Below are 16,704 nucleotides of genomic sequence, written 5' to 3' on the forward strand. Positions count from 1 at the left end.
CAGTGAAGAATCTGCCTGCAAGACAGGAGACCTGGGTTCGATCCCTGGGTCAGGAAGATCCTCTGGAGAAGGGAATGGCTACTCACTCCAGTATTCTTGCCTGGAGAATCCCATGGACAGATGAGGCTGGAGGGCCACAGTCCATGGGGTCATGAAGAGTCAGACATGACTGAGTGATGAACACACACACCACAAAATAGCATAATTAATTTATTTTCATATCTGCTCAATCTACTTTCAAAGGATTTGAAGTGACATAAAATAAACGACCAACATACAATGCATAATTAAAAGGGTATCAAAAATGTATTGAAGGAAGAAATTGTTGTTTCTAACTTGTGTAGTGAAAGCAGCTACTGCAATGAACATAGAGCTCAGCTCTGAGTTTCCTGACAGTCAAGGTGAAAAGGGAAAGATGGAACACACTGTCTCATATATGTTGTTGCCTAATTAAAGGAAGTGTGTTCGTGTTTCAGAAAAGACAATATTTTGGAGGAATTTTTAAGATAATTTTTTTCCATAAGGGATATTCAATAAGTCAGGGAGTGACTTTCCATCCTTAACAATGGGGTTTGCTGCTCTGCTCATAACAGTGTCTGGAACATAGTAAAAGCTCAGCTGGTGCTTGCTGAATGACTATAATAGTTCCTTCCACTGTCACATGAAAAAAATTGGGGACATAAATTGTTGTTCAGTTGCTCAGTCATGTCCAACTCTTTGCAACCCCGTGGACTGCAGCACACCAGGCTTCTCTGTTCTTCACCATCTCCCAGAACTTGCTGAAACTCTTGTCCATTAAGTTGCTGATGCCATCCAACCATCTTATCCTCTGTCGTCCCCTTCTCCTTCCGCCTTCAATCTTTCCCAGCATCAGGGTCTTTTCTAATGAGTCAGCTCTTCACATCAGGTGGCCAATATCTTGGAGCTTCAACTTCAGCATCAGTCCTTCCAATGAATATTCAGGATTGATTTCCTTTAGGATGGACTGGTTTGATCTCCTTGCAGTCCAAGGGATTCTCAAGAGTCTTCTCCAACACCACAGTTCAAAAGCATCAATCCTTTGGCACTCAGCCTTCTTTATGGTCCAACTCTCACATCCATACATGACTATTGGAAAAACCATAGCTTTGACTAGACGGACCTTTGTTGGTGAAGTAATGTCTCTGCTTTGTAATATGCTATCTAGATTGGTGATAGTTTTTCTTCCGAGGAGCAGTTCAGTTCAGTTCAGTCACTCAGTCATGTCTGACTCTTTATAATCCCATGGACTGCAGCACGCCAGACTTCCCCGTCCTTCACCAACTCCCAGAACTTACTCAAACTCATGTCCATCAAGTTGGTGATGCCATCTAACCATCTCATCCTCTTTGATCTGCTTTTCCTCCTGCCTTCAATCTTTCCCAGCATCAGGGTCTTTTCCAATGAGTCAGTTCTTTGCATCAGGTTGCCAAGGTATTAGAGTTTCAGCTTCAGTATCAGTCCTTCCAATGAATATTCAGGCTGATTTCCTTTAGGATGGACTGGTTTGATCTCCTTGCAGTCCAAGGGATTCTCAAGAGTCTTCTCCAACACCACAGTTCAAAAGCATCAATTCTTTGGCGCTCAGCTTTCTTATAGTCCAGCTTATAGTCTAACTCTCACATCCATACATGACTACTGGAAAAACCAGAGCTTTGACTAGGTAGACCTTTGTTGGCAAAGTAATGTCTCCACTTTTTAAATATGCTGTCTAGGTTGGTCATAGCTTTTCTTCCAAGGAGCAAGCATCTTTTAATTTTATGGCTGCAGTCACCATCTGCAGTGATTTTGGAGCCGAAGAAAATTAAGTCTGTCACTGTTTCCATTGTTTTTCCATCTGTTTGCCATGAAGTGATGGGACCTGATGCCATGATCTTTGTTTTCTGAATGTTGAGCTTTAAGCCAGCCTTTTCACTCTCCTCTTTCACTTTCATCAAGAGGCTCTTTAGTTCCTCTTTGCTTTCTACCATAAGGGTGGTGTCATCTGCATACCTGAGGTTATTGATGTTTCTTCCAGCAATCTTGATTCCTGCTTGTACTTCATCTAGACTGCCATTTTGCATGATGTACTCTGCATATAAGTTAAATAAGCAAGGTGACCATATACAGCCTTGATGTACTCCTTTCCCAATTTGGAACCAGTTCATTGTTCCATGTCCAGTTCTAACTGTTGCTTCTTGATCTGCATACAGATTTCTCAAGAGGCAGGTCAGGTGCTCTGGTATTCCCATCTCTTTCAGAATTTTCCACAGTTTGTTGTGATCCACACAATTGAAGGCTTTAGTGTAATCAATAAAGCAAAAGTATATGTTTTCCTGGGATTCTCTTGCTTTTTTGATGATCCAACAGATATTGGCAATTTGATCTCTGGTTCCTCTGCCTTTTCTAAATCCAGCTTGAACATTCGAAAGTTCTCAGTTCACGTCCTGTTGAAGCCTGGCTTGGAGAATTTTGAGCATTACTTTGCTAGTGTGTGAGACAAGTGCAATTGTACAGTAGTCTGAACATTTTTGGCATTGCCTGTCTTTGGGATTGGAATGAAAACTGACCTTTTCCAGTCCTGTGGCCACTTCTGAGCTTTCCAAATTTCATAATGTTCAGCCTAGTTCTCTGGTAGTTTACTCAGGCTCTTAGGCGTCAAGGGAGGTGTCTCTGGTGGCCTGATAGGTGCAAGAGAACGCATTCGGAGAATCCAGAGAAAAGAGGAATAACACCCTTGAATAATCTTCCTCCAGTATTCGTTGTTTGCCCCACACCTAGGGGAACAGCCTCAAGCAAAGGTGTCTGCACTGAGCTTCCTGTCAGATGCTCGAAGCCCAGGTGTTCTGAGCTGCTGCTGGAGGGGAGGCCCGGCTCGGTGGCCTGCGAGGAGACCAGGGCTGGGCCACTGCCAGCCCGGGAGCTGCTCCTGGGAAGGGGGTCCACGCTGCCTCCCCTCCTGGAAGCTCGTTGCAGAGTCCAGCACCTCTTTTGGAAGCTGGGAAAAGCCGCCGATCAGCTCCGTCCTCTCTTCTCTGTCCGCAGTGAGCGGGAGGCCTCGCTTTGAGACTCAGACATAAGATGGAAGTGCCTGGGGCTGCTGATACCTGTGGGGAGACAGCCGCCCTGGAGCCGCCTTGGTGAGCAGCTGTGGGAAACATCGCGTGCTGTGTAAAGCCAGCGAGATTTAGGGATTACCAAGCTCCGCGGAGCCTGGTAGGCTGAAGTCTATGGGGTCGCACAGAGTCGGACATGACTGACGTGACTTAGAAGCAGCAGCAGCAGCAAGGGCAGCTCAGGCCTGGCCCAGCCTCACGAGCAGAAACCCTAAGAGTTCACGTGGGATGCCATTGATCAGTATCAATGCACCTGTCGATTTGAGTGACAGTAAAATGTAATTGCAGGTATCTAATAGATTTACCTGTTATGTAGAGTTAGGTAATGCCATGATTGCTTATGATGAAGAATATTTGCTCAAAATATCTATGTTTTTATCATAAAGTTATTTTTTTACCTAATTTGCCAAATATCAAGAGATTCTTTGAGGATACCCCTGAAATCAGCAGCTAACTAGGCCCCAAGCCTTGCCTTCTTAGCTATGGCAGAAGGGTATGCGTTTTTTTTCTTCTAAAGTCTTCATCAAAGCATCCCAGAAGAAGCTAAAAGGAGAGGTGTGGGTACCTGGCACAGACCACTTGGGGTAGAGACTTCTTGTCAATGTTTTCTCACAATAGAATCACAGCACAGGCTGCAAAGGAGAGATCCCAGGAGCTCTGGAAACCTCTGCCTCTGACCACAGACTCTTCCTATGTAGAGAGCTGGGCTGCAGAGATCCAGCGATAAAGCTGCCTTGGCCCAAACTGCTCTGTAGGTTGTTAACAATTGGGCAAAACAGACTTTATGGTCAGAAGGAGCTTTTGTGAAACACTGGATCGGAAGACACAACATCGCAGTAAAGAAACGTGAGAGGAGCGAATGGGCACCTGCAGGCCCATTACGTGTCCTTCACGGTGTTACTATAATTTATAGGCGGTCTTGCACGGATCTCTACCGTTTTGCACGAGTATTTGCTGTTTAGAGATTCCTTTACTGGGCACAGGGCACGTGTCCGGAGGCTGCGGATCCCTGGGAAGTTATGGTACACCCGTTGCCTCAGGCAGGCAGCTGCCCACTGCCTTGAGCACCCCTCGGGCAGGCTCAGCCTGGAGAGGTGGGGGAAGCAAGCAGAGGAGATGACCCCAGAGGTGGACACGGCCTCGAAGCTGTGAACACAGTGGCGGCACGTGGTGAAGACCGGAAGCCCATTTCCGAGGTCGCTCTGGCTCGGCGGCCGGCCCAGCCAGGACTGCCTCTCACCCCTCACAGAGGCCATCGCTCCCAGCTTCAGGGCCGCAGGCAGCACAGAAGGGAGCGGACGGGGGCCACTGGCCAGACCGTGCATCCCACAGAGGCAGGGAGACCAGGAGGGGTCAGGAGCAAGCGTGGCATCTGGGAGCATGAATGCAAGTCCATCAACTTCGTGTGTGACCGTGAGGGGTGGACGCTGCTTTTATTAACACGGGCCCCTGACACCCACTTCAGTTACCTGCTATCCCTTCCAAATGGTTTGATGTGAACAGAACTCTTCTTCCCTCATTATCTCTAAGTGTCTTGGTCTGTGAAAACGGGCCAACAGTGCCCTCCCAGAGAGAGGCGCTGAGGACCACGAGGCGTTTTGCTGGCGTTCAGTGCTCAGGACAATTCGGTGGTTTCAGGGCGAGGGTGAGGCAGTTTCCTCTCACCCCACCCCCACTCCCCCAGCACCTGGGAGACACCTGCTGTCCCACAGCACCTGCACCGGACCTGGGAGACCTGGGGGAGGCGGTCAGCCGCTCCGCCCTGGGACCTCGGGTCGCAGCCCCTGCGGATACCCACCCCCAGGAGTCGGCTCTCCCTGCCACTGCCTCCAGGATGAGCTTCATCCAGTGCAGAGGGAGGCCTCGTACTCACCCCAGACCCTCCCCTGGAGGAAGAAATCTTCAGAAGACAGGACGCTCGCAAAACCACACTGTTCACTGACACCCAAACCAGAGACAACCTCCACCCATCCTTCCGCGGGTGGATCTTAAACCGACACAGCTCAGCAGCAAAAAGGAGCAGATGGCTGACCTGGTGCCAGAACCGGGCGACCTTGAGAAGGAGGAGAGCCTGCCACGCTCACCTCACGAGGCCACTCACATGACTTAAAAACAAGAAACTGTAGAGACGGAGAGCCGACTGTGGCCGTCAGGGGCCAGGGAAGGGGCGGCGGGGCTGTGCACGTGACAAGGCAGCAGGAGGGACCCACGCGGCCCTGGACCTGATCGCCAGTGAGCCCCCGACCGCCCAGAGGTCCCCGAAGTCCCTGCCTTCACTGTCCATCCCCCCCGCCCCCCACCCGCCATAGAGCAGAGCGGCTTCCCAAGGCAGAAGGAAGGAGAGGCCACAGGAGAACCCGGGGACTGGCAGGGCCTTTGGGCTGCAGCTCCAGGTTTGGGGCCGGGGAGGCAGGGAGCCACACCGCTCCCAGCTGGTCTGGTCTCATTATTCCAGCTCACTTGGTGGAAAGGACTCAGAACACAATGTATGTGGCTGCTGGATGGAAGAGCTGGGAGACTGGAGGCCAGAGCATCAGGAACAGCCCCTGACTACACAGGGCCTGAGACCATGGGGCCCCCGGCTCAGCGTCTGCACAGAGCAGCAGTAATGAGTCAGCTTCCAGGGGATCGCTCTCGCGGCCAAGTGAGGAACAGGTGTTCATTCAGGGGGATCTCAGCGACCGTGCTCTACTTCACCCCCAATTCCTAACAGGTAAAATAGAAATTTACCTTTTAAAAGTGCCTCTCCTAAGACTCACATGTTCATTTTACAGCTAATGTCCCAGTGGAAGCAGGCCAGGCAGCACCCCAGGAGCCGGCTAATCCAGCACCGTGAGTGTCTGTTGGGTGCCCCGAACCCCATCCACTGCTGTGTCTACACTGTGTGTGTTACATCTGCTGGTGGCTGGGGGTGGGGGCTGAGGCCCAGGGGTGGTCGAATCTGTCCAGCCTCCAGAGCTAATCCACGCTCTTGCCAGAGGATTCTCAGCCGGAGTCGGTGACTCACTCCCCACCAGTCACTTCCTTCCTGCTCCTGGAGGAGGCCTTCCCACAAGAAGGCGAGAATCATTGCTGCCAGCTCCCCACAGCCCGCACAGCCCATGACCAGGTCGCCTGCTGAGCACGTGGCCTGTGCCCTACCTAGTCCGATCTCCCCTCACACACACGTTACTCGGCCCAGAGGGAATTTAAAAGGTGGATTAACAAGAGAAATAAGATCTGTGGCATCATCATCTCTGTTGTTGTAACTGAAGATGTTTCTGATGTGGCCACTGTTCTGACTCTCAAGGACCCAGGAGTTGAGGTTTGCTGGGCCCCGTCAGGTGTCCAGATGGGAAATGGCTAGCAGGACTTCTGGACCGCCAAGCAAGCCAGCGCGCCTTGTCTGCGGGTTTCCCCGAATTCCTTTCTAGCCCTCAATGCTGAGTTTACAAAGGCAGCTGAGAAGTCCCAGGGCCAGAAGCACACACAGATCTAATTTCTTTAACTCTCAAGTGGGGTTAAGGCAAAGAGTTGAGAAAAGGAGGCAGATACAACTGCTCCAGCTCACGATGAGAATCTAGCTTTGACCTGCTGTTTCTTGGCTTTAGCCTCAGCTGCTAGGTGTGTGTTAACTTCACGTGTGTATCAGTCTGCGCATAAAATAATCAGAAATACAAAAACAAACAGGAGAAGATGGCTGCACAGTATTTCGAAATTCTTGTTTGAAAGGCTGTGTTTTGTTCTTCTTTTTGGAAGGGACCTTCTACTTTTGTTTCATCTTTGTTTTCACAGTTTTTTGTTCTCTAAACTGAATGCCAGCATCTGCTCTATATATAGATAGACATCATTGTGTAATCACCAGCACGAGGCTCTCTCAAGACGGACTCAGATATTCAGAGGCTTTTGACTAACAAGTTTTTACGAACTCCCGGCTTGTGCATAATGCCCTTGACGGCTTGATTTCTCTCTGAGCCTTTCAAAGCCAGTCAGCAGAGCCCAGCTCAGCCCAGAATGTCAAGCATCGCCAGCCGCATCTGCCTCCTCAGCACCGTGCTGAAATGCTCGATCCCTGGTTAGCTCACCAGACTGTCTATTAAAAACTCAGAAGGCCGATGTCACTGTTGACGCCAAAGCTAACTTTTCTCCCAGAATCTTCCTTGCACACATGTCACTGAGTTTCTCAGCCACGTCCCTACTGTGGCCCCAGTGGGCTGCTGGGGCCCACCAAGTTTCCTCTGCCGGCCGTGGTGGGGCCTCAGGTTCAGGGCTCAGGTCCTGCTCAGAGTACCCCACAATCCTGTCCTCTGTGGCTGTGGCAGGGGTGCCAGCAAGACAGCAGACAACCACGTGTAGACATCAGTCACCAGAATCACTGTGACATGGGACGATTTCTCAGGTAACAGAAATAACCTACACTAGATGATTTTTATTCTAAGCCAACTGTGAAGCAATGGGAATAGTACAAAAATTTATAGAGCTATTATCTTTGCCTAACTTCCTCCTTAGGAAATAAAAAAGTGATTGCATCTTTGGTCACACACATTGCTAAACCATCTTACTTTCTTCTCTCCCGTAGATTTTTACCAGAACTGGGCAACATTGCCACGTCACCTACAAAGCACAGTAAAAGCTAAGATGTGTTTAAGTGAACAGGGGCTGAAATTCAGAACATCATCCTTTATTCTTTTTCCTTAGAAGTCTGTGCTTACCATGCTCAGCGTGACTAGAGCCGAAAGAGTGTTCTTTTTTATTGCACACGACGATGCTCAAGTGCTTAATAATACCATTACACGTTTCTCTTTATCACTGCTGATGGCGTGATTGACCACTCGTGCGTTGCGAGTGGAGATGCCTGACTCAGCAGCTAAGTCAACTACTGGGTTTACTCAGATTTCTGACAGGGTGATTAGCATTTACCACCTGCTGAAAACATCGACAATGTCCCCAAGTGGCAAGGACTCCTCGAACGTGGCCTGGAGCCATCGGGCAAACCCAGGAGCCTGTGTGTGGGGCTGTGGGTCGGTGGTCAGACCACAGGTCCTCCGCTGACTGAACTTCCTCCAGATCTTCCCCAGCCACGGGGATCCTGAGGGTCCTCTGTTAAACAAGCCTCTCTGGGCCCCCACCAGACGAACCTGGGCCTCAGCCCCTCCCAGAGCCAGTTCATACCATCAGCATGACCTGAGGGGCCAGGTAAAAGCAGCTGGACCCATCCTGAAGCTCTGACCCAGCAGGTCCAGGGCCGGCCCAGAACTGGCCTTTCCTCTGATCCTGAGGCTCTGGCCCAGCAGGTCCAGGGCCGGCCCAGAACTGACCTTTCCTCTGATCCTGAAGGGTGCTGCACTGTTGTTTCTGGAAAAGAGTGGCCAGCAGCCCCAGCCTGCCCTAGACAAAGGCGGTTCCTAGGACATGGGACCTGTTAAGACTGGATTGTCCGGGGAAGCCTGTGACGGCCTCTGTGACCCCGACCACCCCCTCAGCGGCGGAGCTCTCACCAGCATGTGGTGTGTCCCTGGCAGACGTCCTCCTGAGATATAAATGCACCAGCAAGATCACAGAACAAGCCTCAACACCTAATCTGGATTTGTTTACAAGAAGTTTTCTCTTCTAAAGAGGAACTTTGAAAGAAGTAGCCATTCAAATAGGGGAAAGAACTTTCAGCCATCGCACATCCAAACTGAAGATGAATTTTACACACTCCGCCTCTTTGGGTCTCAGCACCGCACTTCATAAAGTGTTATTTTCTTTTCCAGTGTCCTTGTATAGGTTCATTTCCACGTCTTCATTTTATGCACTAAGCAGCTTTAGCTACATCTACTAACATTCTAGCAAAACCTCTCTGTCGGTTACATAGCAACCATCAAACAAACACCCCATGGCTTGCAGTGGCACCACTCTCTGGTTCTGGGTTGGTGGGCAGTTCTCCCATCTAGGGTGGCCTCGTTTGCTAGTGCAGGGGTGGCCACATTTCCCCACATTTGATCAGTCATTCTCACGGCAGCAAACCAGCCTTGTTAACTCAGCACCAAGGGGTTTCCCATACCATGAGCAGCAAACTCCAGGATCTGTGCACATTTCAAGCCCCTGCTTGTATCTCAGTGGTCAAACCAATTTACATGGCCAAGCCTAGAAGCAGCGTGGAGACGGGCCTTTTACCCTTTGTCTCAGGCAGACAATGGATTGTGGATTATTTGCCACAATCTCTGTTTCTCTTAACAAAAACTTTATTTCTGAATTGTCTTTCAAAGCAACTTGTGAGAAAGGAAAAGACTTACTACCAGAACACTAACTGGCTGAGCTCTAACCAACAGAGTGCTAACCGGCATGCCACTAAGCAGCAGAGTGCTAACCAGCAGAGTGCTAACCAGAAGACCGCTAACTAGCAGAATGCTAACTCACAGAGCACTAACCAACAGAGTGCTAACCGGCATGCCACTAACTAGCAGAGCGCTAACCAGCAGAGCGCTAACCAGCAGAGCGCTAACTGGCATGCCACTAACCAGCAGAGCGCTAATCAGCAGAGTGCTAACCAGAAGACCACTAACCAGTAGAACACTAACTCACAGAGCACTAACCAACAGAGCGCTAACCGGCATGCCACTAACCAGCAGAGCGCTAACCAGCAGAGTGCTAACCAGAAGACCACTAACCAGTAGAACACTAACTCACAGAGCACTAACCAACAGAGCGCTAACCGGCATGCCACTAACTAGCAGAGCACTAACCAGCAGAGTGCTAACCAGCAGAGTGCTAACCAGCATGCCACTAACTAGCAGAGCGCTAACCGGCAGAGCGCTAACCAGAAGACCACTAACCAGCAGAGCGCTAATCAGCAGAGTGCTAACCAAGATGCCACTAACTAGCAGAGCATTAACTGCCAGAGTGTTAACCGTCAGAGAGCTAACGGGCATGCCACTAACCAGCAGAGCGCTAACCAGCAGAGTGCTAACCAGAAGACCACTAACCAGCAGAACGCTAACTCACAGAGCACTAACCAACAGAGCACTAACTGACATACCACTAACTAGCAGAGCGCTAACCAGTAGAGCGCTAACCAGCAGAGTGCTATCCAGCAGACCACTAACCAGCAGAACACTAACTCACAGAGCGCTAACCGGCATGCCACTAACCAGCAGAGCGCTAACCAGCAGAGCACTCCCCCAGGTCCGTGCTGACAGGCAGGCCCGGTTCCAGGTCCTCAGGCCGATTAGCCAGGCCCCCAGCACAACCCCAACTCTAGGGTCCAAGGTCACCCTCAGCCTGGGCAAACAGAGATAGCAGTCGCCTGTAATCACCCTGTGAGCCGGAACCCCTGTCCCCCCATCGGCAGGGGGACATCGGGGCTGGGAGGCACACAGGGCTGTCCAGCGCTCTGATGGGGAAGGTTCAGGCTGAGGCTGGACCGGCCCATGCACACGGCAGGGCTGTAGCTGCCACGGCAGCTCCTGTGATGACTGAAGGCTCCGTCCCCTCTGGGCAGGGCTGCTGCCCTGTCATCACTCGCGACGTTTAAGATCATGATTCCTGATTCCTGTGGTCTGCATTAAAACTGTTTAAGGATGAGCCATAAGAGGGAGGCGGTGTGGCTGGCTCTGAAGAAGCGTGAAAACCCTTGAGGGTGGGGGCCTCCACAGCCCCCCACACAGCTACTGGCAACGCTTGCTTGTGCTTCTTGGGGTCATGAATCTTTTCACTGTTTCAAGGCCAGGGCATCTCTTTTGCTGTGAAATGTCTGTTCATCATTACTGCTCACTTTTCTGTCGGGTCTGTGGTCTTTTGTATTGACTTGTTGGTATCTTCGTTTACTAAAGAAATGACTCTCTTTCTTAGATTATAGTATGCAAATACCTCTGGGTTTGTGTCTTTGGCTTGTGTTTTGTTAAAGATATAGTTTATTTTTCTGTAATAAAATTTATTGGTAGATTTATTTTTTAATATAGTGTTTAATCAGCTAACCCAAAGACCTTTATTTGATTTTTGAACAATTTTATTTTAAAACTGTTTTCATTAGGGCTCAGATCCCATGTATTATTGGAAGATTCTTCCAGGGATGTGATGCTATGCTGTGCTATTTTATTTTTAAAATTATTTTTATTAACTTTTGTCTTCTGGAGTTTTGTATCATACTGTAGAAAGAACTTGCCCTCTCACGTTGTTTTTAAAATAATTCTCATTTTCATTTACTACTTTCATGCTTTCTTTGTCTCCAGCTAAATTTTGATTTGTCTTGAATTTCTTTTGATTAAGATATAAGATGTGGATTGAAGCTAACTTTTCAGATGGCTCTTTAGTTCTCTCAGACAACATGTGGTAACCCTTCCCCTGATAATCTGAAATGGCGTCTCTATCAGTAGATCCCTGTGTGACTTGTATTTCTGGGTTTTCTAATTCGTCCGTCCATCTGAGGACCAGCAGTGCGTGGCCGCCGTGAGTCTTCTTCCGCAGGCATTTTGTGGCTGTCTTTGCTTCTTTGCCTTCTCTAGTTAAAAAGGACATGCAGCCCCGTGGGCGTGTTCTCTTAAGGATCGTCTGTCTGGCGCGGCTCTGCCAGCTCTCCCACCACACACGCTCTGACTCCCTCTGCTGTAGGCCGGTTCCAGCTTTGTGATTCAACCCGACAGTCTGTCTTTTAGAAAGTGAGTTGAACTTACTTAAGGGCAATGGGTTGCTGGTCACACTTCCAGTGTCCTCAGCCTCGTGGGGTCAGTCCCTGAGCCGCTCAGGAAGTTTTCCTGTTACGCACTTGTGGTCGCTCGTCCTGTCTCTCTGAAACCCAAGTATTCAGACACTTCACTCCCAAGCTGACCACAGACCACCTCCAGCTCTTCTCGGGGGTCTCCCCATCTCTACGTTTGAGCTCCGTCCTGGCCGACAGCTCTTCGTGGGATTTAAGTTCAGTAAGCCCATATTTTAATTTCTTTACTGTTTTCTGCCTGTTAGAAGATAGCATCCTGTTCTTACATGATGGATATGCACTATTTTCTGAAATGTTTCTGAGGTCATTAATTCGACCTTTAATTTTCTATTTTTTTTATGTAGCTGTCTGCTCCAAGGTCATGTCAGCTCATCTCTGTGAGGATGTTTTGCAGCGCGAGTGACAATCCTCTGGGTTCACTAATAGGCCAGATCCCTAAACTCAAGTGTAAAGAGAGGAAACAGTATCCACTGGCCATGTTCTCTAGGTACCTGCATGTTTCACCTCAGTGTTGCTCCACTAAATTGGTAAGAATTGTGCTGACTCATTGCCCAATGCACTGACATCTTTTAAAATTAGGTTTCACAGCAAATTGCTATTCCATGCTCAAGGGCGAAGTATCACATCCTGTGTGTTAGTTATTAGCTTTAACATTTAGGATTCCAGCCACGGGTTACTTTGCTTTTCATAGTTTCTCTGAGTTCCAGGAAGTTTTCTTCACACAAAAACGCAAAACCAAATATTAAATGTGTCCAGATAGAGTATCTGGTTGAGTGTGGAAGGCTCTTGGGGTCCTGCCGTCTCAGCCTCACATCCTCTGGTGACCCAGCGACCACCCCCTGGAGACGTCCATCCAGCAGGGAACACAGGAGCAGGGAGGGGTTACAGAGAAGGAAGAGGTAGGAGCAGCAGCAGGTCCTGAAGTAGGTATGACCGGACGCTGGGGGAGGGGGTCGTCTATTGAAAAGAAAAAGGGTTAAAGTTATGAAGACAAGACCACTCGCGTCTTCCCAAGGCCTTGGGTGCGGTGGAGGCTCTGGACTTCAGGTCTTTGGCTTCAGGGCAAATCTGCGTTTCTCCTGCAGAGAGGCCAGTGGAAGAGAGGCGGGCGGGGCAGAAGCAAGATGAGGTCAGGGTGGGACCGAATCTTCGGGTTTGGCAACCAGCAAGTAAGATGTCAGAAATTTTAATTGGTGAGGTCTCCATGAAGGCTTGAGGTCAGAAACCTGACTGAAAGGGTCCCAGAAGCTCACACAGCAAAGGACACCACTGGTGTGAGCCGGTGAACCGGCGAAGGAGGTAGGACACCGCGGCTCCCCCTGGCCTGGCCCTGCCCTCCCCTCCCCAGTCAGTGACGCCGCAGAGGGAAACCGCTTCGCCTGCACCCCACGACCTCAAGGCAAGCAGCAGCTCGTCTTCAGCTGAAGACCCATCAAACCTGCTGCCTTGCGTGTCCTTGACACCAAGATACCTACCGTGATGTCTGCAGAAGGTAGGTTATTTCACCAAGGCACGGCAGACGCTGAGGCCTAGGCAGAGGGAAACATCCCTGACCCAAGGTCAGAGCCCCCGGACCCAGCTCTGTCTCCACTCCAGCCAGGCCTGCCCTGTGAGGTTGAAACACGTGTTATTGCTATCCACTGCGTCTGGGGTCGTTTTCACAGCATCGCTTCCATTTTTAAAAGTTAAGTAGCTCAAGGGTGCCTCTGGACCTAGGACAAGGTGACTCTAAGACACTTTCTGACATTTACGTTCAATTTTGTCCTGGAAGAAACAAGCTTCAAGAACTCATCCGCTTATTTTAGTGAAGAGATGATGGTAGGGCAGAGTCTAAAAGCAGAGAGACCACACACATAACTAATTATGCTAACTTTGCCAGCGAGAAGGCCCCACCTCCCCACAGGACCAAGACACGACCTCTGCCTGGTCACCCAACAGCATGCAAGGCCAGCTGCCTCCACAGCGAGGTCACACAGGCACACGGACGGGACATTGAGTGCCCCCCAGACCTCCTTCCCACACCAAGGCCAGGACCCTTCGTCATAGAGCATTTCCAGTCTCTGCACCCCATGTGAATATGGCGGGTGACCTGCCCCCGGAGGATGCTGCAGGCACACTGCCCCACCAGCAGTAAAACTAGAAACATGGAAATTCATCATTTGTGTTCAAAACTTTTCTCTTCTTCTGGATTAATTCCCTACGAATATCTCCAGAGCAGGATTAAGAGACATAAGTGAACCTTTTTAGGACTAACATCCCTGAAAAGTGATTGCATAACTGAGGCTACAGATAACCCCACTAATTACTGGCAACTAAAACTCCTTGTTTTCAAAACACCCAACAAATATATCAGATGTATCCTGAAAGCACACTCACCAGCTGCAGGAACACCCTGTCTTGTTCTTGACCTTGGAGCTCATCCAGATACAGGTGATTCCCAGTTGTCCCTCTGCTTAATCCTCAGCTTAATCCCCACACTGCCTCATTATCTGTATGATCGTGGTTCTTTGAAACTTGTGGAGACTTTTTACGGCTCAGCATATGGTCAAATTTTGCCAATTTTGTAAATGTTCCTCATGTGTTGAAAATTTTGTGGTTTCCTGTTCCCTGAAGATATTTCCAATTTCATCTTTTTTTCCATTTAAAACACAGCGAGCACCGTTGTCCTCTAATCGTCTTGTGATTTCAGTAGCTGTTGTCTCTGGGAGTCAGTTCTGAGGTTTCTACTGGTTCTACTCACGTCGACTCACTTTGCAAGATGCCCATGCCCTGGAGACACTGGGCAGGTTTTGGGCCTTGGATGGAGACCGTCATTTTTTCTTGGTGTCTTAGGATGTCTCCAACCATGGCTGCTTCAGCCAGTCCCGCGAGTGAGAGCGTCCGGCTGCCCAGGCACAGGGGCTGGGGGCAGGGACTCCCGGCTTTGTCGCTGCCCTGCAGGAGCCTGGAAACTGCTTTTAGAGGTTGTTTCTAGTTCACCTTCCCCCAGGGCTCTCCTGTGGGGCCCCCATGTGTCTCTCACAGAGACCTCAATTTTCGGTACCTGGAGTGCCCCCAGGAAGAGCCCCCTCTGTGCTGGCTCAGGACTCCGGCTGCTTTGACCGCAGCTTCGCAGCTTTGAAACTGTCGAGCCTGAGTCAGCCTCTCGGTGCATTTAAGGTGCTCTTTGTGCTTTCAGGCGTCTCAGGCTGGAGGAGCAGCAGCCCTGACTGGACAGAAGTGCCAGTGTCCCCATCAAGGTCCCCCATGACCCTAGTCACCAGAGGCCACGGGGGCACCTCTGTATTTCTCAGAAGACATCTGTGGGCCAATTTCCCTCCAAAAGGGAGTAAGTTTGAGGCAATTTGAGATTCCTGCAAAATAAGGATGGAGCCTGTTGCTCACACTGCCCTTGTGGAAAGGCAGAGGGACAAAAGAGTCAACTGTGGTCACAGAGCACAAGAAAAGACTTACAAACATTAAGGATTTAACGGAAACATACTGTATCACAAACGCTCGATCCTGTGTGCACATCAAAACCAATTGTGTGCAAGGGCCTCACGTGGTTGTGCTATCATCGGTGACATCTCAAGACCTCACTGCTGCTAAGTCACTTCAGTCGTGTCCGACTCTGTGCGACCCCAGAGATGACAGCCCACCAGGCTCCCCCGTCCCTGGGATCCTCCAGGCAAGAATACCGGAGTGGGTTGCCATTTCCTTCTCCAATGCATGAAAGTGAAATGTGAAAGTGAAGTCGCTCAGTCGTGTCCGATCCTCAGCGACCCCATGGACTGCAGCCCACCAGGCTCTTCCGCCCATGGGATTTTCCAGGCAAGAGGACTGGAGTGGGGTGCCATTGCCTTCTCCACAAGACCTTACTAATAAACTCAATTTTCAAGTCAATATTGGACCAAAACACTGATTAAGGCTGAGCCAAACACACAGTCATCATGTGAATGAGCAAATCAAAAAAGGCCCTGGTATTTATTTTCTGCAGAACATATGTAGAAACTTTTACTACTAAACATTCAAATCTAGAACCATGTAAAAAGTCACTACTTAAAAGCTCACAGAATGCAAAATGGTGTCATGGATCGGGTCTTGGACAGAAAAGAACATCAGTAGAAACCAGCACTGTCTCTTGCTACAAACTGAACTCTGGGCCTCCCAAGCTCTCACTTCTATGAGTGATTCCTCAATGTGTGTGGATCCTTGTCAGTGTTTCAGATTCTTCCCTCAGGACAAGCCCAGAGGAGCTCCGGACTAGCAGACTTTTCTGTTCTAATCTTGTTGAGAACATCCTAGCAACTGAAACTCAGCTCCAGCCAGGGTGGACGGGCTAGTGGGAGCCAGACCAGGCAGCTGCTGGTGACCTTTCTGTTCCTGGGGGCAGGTCCAGTTTGTCCAGGTTCTCTGCCCTGGTCCCCATCATCAAGTCAATCAAATAGCAAACGTGAATTAAGTGGTCAGGGGAGAGCAAGCCCAGGTGGACAGTCAGCACACAGCTGGAAGGGCGAGTGCAGCAAAACTATGCATTCAAAGCCCTCTAGCATCCTGTGACCTGTCCAGCTTCTGCTCTGCCCTCCATGCCTAGGCTGTCCACACAGTGTGAACAAACTGGACAGAGTGGCTTCTGCCCCAGGCACCTGGCAAGATGCTGAGGTTATCAAAAATCTCTCAGCCTGTGTGGCCAATAGGCTTCAGGAAAAGAAAGACAAGAGTCACGTAGACCCACGATTGAATGAAAAGTCTCAGATTCCCAGATTACCAGCTGCGGACTCAGTCACTAACATCAGTCCTGTGTTCCATCTTTGCTAACGGCAGGTATCCACTAAGCGCCACGGACTGTGAGCTGGGTCAGTGCCTGTAACCAGGTACACAAAAATAAGTTCACAGAAGTCTTTTGATTGTGACGGGCAGGCTTTATAGGCTAAG

This window comes from Bos taurus, chromosome 12, assembly GCF_002263795.3.
Source record: "Bos taurus isolate L1 Dominette 01449 registration number 42190680 breed Hereford chromosome 12, ARS-UCD2.0, whole genome shotgun sequence".
Lineage (NCBI taxonomy): Eukaryota > Metazoa > Chordata > Mammalia > Artiodactyla > Bovidae > Bos > Bos taurus.